This window comes from Abramis brama, assembly GCF_963993115.1.
Source record: "Abramis brama genome assembly, chromosome: 8".
NCBI classification, from domain to species: Eukaryota; Metazoa; Chordata; class Actinopteri; order Cypriniformes; family Leuciscidae; genus Abramis; species Abramis brama.
The window spans coordinates 44,952,155-44,957,154 of NC_139970.1; the positions used below are offsets into that span (position 1 = coordinate 44,952,155).

The following is a 5,000-nucleotide window of genomic DNA, read 5'->3' on the forward strand; positions in this document are numbered from 1 at the left end:
GAATGGCTGTTTCTGTTTTGAAGTCCATAAAAGTGCATCTGTCCATCATAAAAGTGCATCTATCCATGATAAAAGTGCATCTATCCGTCATAAAAGTGCATCTGTCCATCATAAAAGTGCATCTGTCCATCATAAAAGTGCATCTATCCATCATAAAAGTGCATCCATCATCATAAAAGTGCATCTATCCATGATAAAAGTGCATCTGTCCATCATAAAAGTGCATCCGTCCATCATAAAAGTGCATCTATCCATGATAAAAGTGCATCTATCCATGATAAAAGTGCATCTGTCCATCATAAAAGTGCATCCGTCCATCATAAAAGTGCATCTATCCATGATAAAAGTGCATCTATCCATGATAAAAGTGCATCTATCCATGATAAAAGTGCATCCGTCCATCATAAAAGTGCATCCGTCCATCATAAAAGTGCATCTATCCATGATAAAAGTGCATCTATCCATCATAAAAGTGCATCTGTCCATCATAAAAGTGCATCTGTCCATCATAAAAGTGCATCTGTCCATCATAAAAGTGCATTTGCTGGAGAAGCAAAATGACTGAAGATATTAAGATTTGTTTACTTAAAAAATATTGTGCTTAAAACAAGAACAAATATCAGTCAGTGCAGTAATCATAATCTTAAAGTCTTCCTGTAGTCAATAATTGTCTTTTTTAATACTCATCTTTGATCACCAAAATGACATATTTAAAAGTTTTTTTCCTTGAAACAAAATTCTTTATGTTCAATCCTTCAAAACAAGATTATTTTTCTGACTCTATTGGCAGATATTTGCTCTTGTTTTAAGCACAAACTCACTCCATTTTGATCACTTTGCTTCTTCTCCAGTAAATGTGTCTTGATTTAAGAATATTTAGATATTTGTGCTGGAAAACGAGACAGAAACACTGAGGAAGAACAGCATTTTATGAGATGTATAATATTTCAGGGCTTAGTATGAAATCATTCAAATGCATGAAGCACTTTTTATACAGAGCATTAACGCAAATGCAGTGAGACGAACACTCATCTCTTGTGTGATTGAATTTGATCATGCTAACAATAAGAGCATGGCTCTCTCTATTCCACACTAATCTGTAACGTCCCTCATCACATTACAGCCAGACGTGTAAATGAGTCCCTTATAAGGGTGTGAATGAGGGAGATTCTGTAGCCTTTGTCATATTTATCTATTGTAGTCCAATGGAAAGGGGCTGTTTTCAGGAAAACGTCACACGTTTCCCCCAGAATTCCTCACTCCGAGCACTAGAGATGATGTAAGCGCTCAGCTATCTCACTGCCTTTCACCATATTAGGGACTGGGGAAAAAAAGAGAAAAAAAAAAAAAAACTCGGCTGAGGTTTTTTTCCTGGAGAGGAATGTTGCTCTCCGTATCACACACACACAATGATCTCTTGTTTCAAGTGTTCTGGAGGATTGGATATTCGATTCGTACGTGGAAGGACAGAGAGGCGGGATTAATAGTGTGTGACGATCTCTTGAGATTTAGTGCAAATAATGTGAGGGAAAACAATAAAGAGGAACTTTAGTTTGTAAGTTCTGCTTCAGCCAAACATCAGCACAGAAACTAGAGAAGTTCCTCAAGAGTGTAAAGGTTAAGGCCTTACCCAGCCAACAGGGAACGTTCTCTCAAAGCTATCAACAAACCCTCTTCCAGAAACAGTAACAGAGTGTGTTCGAGTGCTGCAAGTGTTCTCTTTGGATAAAAGCGTCTGCTAAATGAATAAATGTAAATGCAGAAGTGTTTCTCCATTCATTTCTCCCTTGTAGGGATTTCAAAAGTGTCTTGGTTAAAGTGTTTTTAAGCCATGAACCAAACCAGCCAGAATCACAACACTACACACTTTTGAAGCAAAAAAAACTTGAAAATGATGAAAAACTCCAAAAAATGCTGTTCTTCCTCAGTGTTTCTGTCTCGTTTTCCAGCACAAATATCTAAATATTCTTAAATCAAGATACAGTTACTGGAGAAGAAGCAGAATGATCAAAATGAAGTGAGTTTGTGTTTAAAACAAGAGCAAATATCTGCCGATGGAGTCAGAAAAATAAACGTAATTCAAAGGGAAGACAAGATTATTTTTCTGACTCCATTGGCAGATATTTGCTCTTGTTTTAAACACAAACTCACTTCATTTTGATAAAAAAATAAATTTTCAGTCATTTTGCTTCTCCAGTAAGTGCATCTTAATATCTTCAGTCATTTTGCTTCTCATTCTTGATTTATATATCAGCATCTATAATCTGTTAAATTCAACAAAAAAATGCTATTTTAAAAGAAAAAAGCAAAGAATCGGGAATTGATTGGATCATGAAAAGTGATAATTATACATACCAGAATGGAGCCAGTTGATTCGACGGGAGGATCTGAAAAACCAAAGGAATTCATGACGTCAACTGAAAGAGAAAGTTGTTTTACAAGCAGATGTCATGATAATATCATTGTTTTATTTGGAATAAGATTTTATCTTTCTTAAAAGATTTCAGGTTTTAAACTTAATTTTTTTAAGTCAGTTTGATGTAATTTAAGTTGAAATGACTTAAACATCAAAGTGATTTTACTTTAAAATTTAAAGCAGAATCTTTTTTTCTTTTTTTACAGTGAGTGTAAGTCATGGCAACTTAAGTTTTTACATTACTTTAACTTATAAAAATCATTTAAGCAATTTCAACCTTTTTACAAGATTCAACTCAATTTTTAAGTCAGTTTAATATAATTTTAGTTGAAATAACTTGAACAACAAAGTTGATTACACTTGAAAATTTAAGGCAGCAACTGAACTTTTTAGTTTTTAAGTTTTTAAGTTTTTAAGTTGAAATAGGCACTGCAGTTTTTACAGCGCAGATAATATACATGAATGAAATAAAAGGCCACTTGAGTGTACTAAAATAGAGCACACTTTCACAATTGTTTCTTAACACATATAAGTACAAAATACAAAATTTTTAATTTTAATTTTAATTTTAGCCTGGGAAGAGAGGAGCTGCAACAATGGAGAATCTGAGGAAGAAAATCATAATGGCAAACCGTTGACTGCAGTTGTGATGATCGGCTTAGTAATGCCTTCCCTGCAATGTTGAATTGTAATCTGGAGAATATGGGACTATTTAGCTGCAAAAAAAAAAGAAAAAGGTCTATTGCGTAACCAACAGCTTGACAGGCTGATGTTGTGAAATGCCCGCAGATTTAGGTCAGTACCTCAGAACAAGGTACTTTTGTGGTCTGAATGTCAGCTTGATTCAGCTGTCATGGGGCTGAAAAAACAAAACAAAACAATACACATTTCTCAGGATAGTTTGACCTTTGACCTTTTGATGCTAAGAGATATTAAAGGGATATTCTGGACTCAATACAAATTGTGCTCTATAATGTGTGCAGACAGTAGTCTCTGTGATGTAACGTGATTTCTACGATCTTTCTTTTTACACATCAGGAGAGAAATTTTACTGCCGTACTGGATGAGAAATGTTGTCATAATGTTGTGCTTCTTGGACAACAAACAAAAAAGGTTAGAAAAAATGTCTGACAAAAATCACCAAGATATTTTATAAACATAATCCAGACTACATGTGCACTTTTTTTCCAACCTCTAAACATTCAAAGTTCAATGGAGATTTTCAAAATTCCATTGAAAGAATGTTCAGAATGTTTACATGTGGCCAGTGAATGTGAATGTGGCCAAAAATTGCTACTACTGCAAAAAATGATGTTCTTTCTCAGTGTTTCTGTCTCGTTTTCCAGCACAAATATCTGAACATTCTTAAATCAAGAAACATTTACTGGAGAAGCAAAATAACTGAAGATATTAAGTCTTGTCTGACTGTTTATTATTCCCAGATGTTGTGAGTTATTTTTGGTGCATGTGAGAGACAAAGACATTTCACATGATGCGTTGAATGCTATCAGTTCTTTTGGTCTGAGCTTTATTATCATTTTTCCCATGAATATGTTCTGGATAATGGAGCAGAAGTGTAAACAAACATCTTCCCCGGATCCCCTGGAGCATTTATAACCAGATGTGAGTGTGTGCTTGTGCGTAGATATGAGTGTATTTATATGCTCTTCATTTAGCAATGCAGGGAGTTTTCCTTTAATCAGAAATAGATACACAACTACCTACAAGCCATGAAAAAATAACACATTTAAAATAACTCATGAGTGAAATGACATGTAGCAGAACAGCATCTCTGTTTAATTACACTTTATTTCAATAGTAAACTTTGGTCATTCGACTAACTACAAGTAACTTTACACCTACATGTCAACTAGCAGTCATTAGAGTATTAGTAGACTGACTGCTTAATATCTGATAACACTTTATTTTGATGCTCTCAACAGATATTCTACTAACTACAAGTAACTACATGTCAACTTATTCTACTAACCCTAATCTAACAGTACTAATACTCTCCTCTAGTTAGTTGACATGCAGTTGCAAAGTTACTTATGGTTAGTAGAATGTCTATATTGAATTAAAGTGTATAACAGTGATCCTATCCACTGATTCTCTGGAATTGAAGAGGCTGTGATTATTTTATGATGACATTAAACCCAATTTGTCTGGCACAGTCTCTGGAATATTCATTATTGATTTTTATTTATTAATATTTAATCAATTTCCCTGAGCAAGTCATTTTAAGCACAAGAAAAATGAATGAAAATACTTTGATTTGGATGTTTGTCTCTGTTTAAATGACAGACTGTAAAATGCTGTTCCCAAAGTGTTTCATGTAAATACAGATATATAACTGGTAACACTTTATTTTGATGGTCCCTTTTGAACGTGCTGTTGACTATAAGTAACTTTGCAACTATATGTCAACTAACTTTCACTGGAGTATTAGTAGAGTGTCTGCTTAATATCTAATAACTCTTTATTGTGATGTTCCTCCAACAGACACTCTACTGACTATAAGTAATTTTGCAACTACATGTCAACTTAATCTAACCCTAACCCTACCAGTCTACTAATACTCTAC

The 5,000-nt window shown here is 34.1% G+C and overlaps 1 protein-coding gene across 2 annotated transcripts in view; it reads right to left on the reverse strand.

Annotated features, from left to right (window-relative positions):
- Positions 1–5,000, reverse strand: part of egfl6 (EGF-like-domain, multiple 6) — a 39,306-nt gene that overhangs the window by 30,451 nt on the left and 3,855 nt on the right. For both annotated transcript variants that reach the window (XM_084121649.1, XM_084121647.1), the window contains exon 2: positions 2,356–2,387. The gene's annotated coding sequence lies outside the window, so the exon portion shown is untranslated. The remainder of the gene's footprint in view (positions 1–2,355; positions 2,388–5,000) is intronic.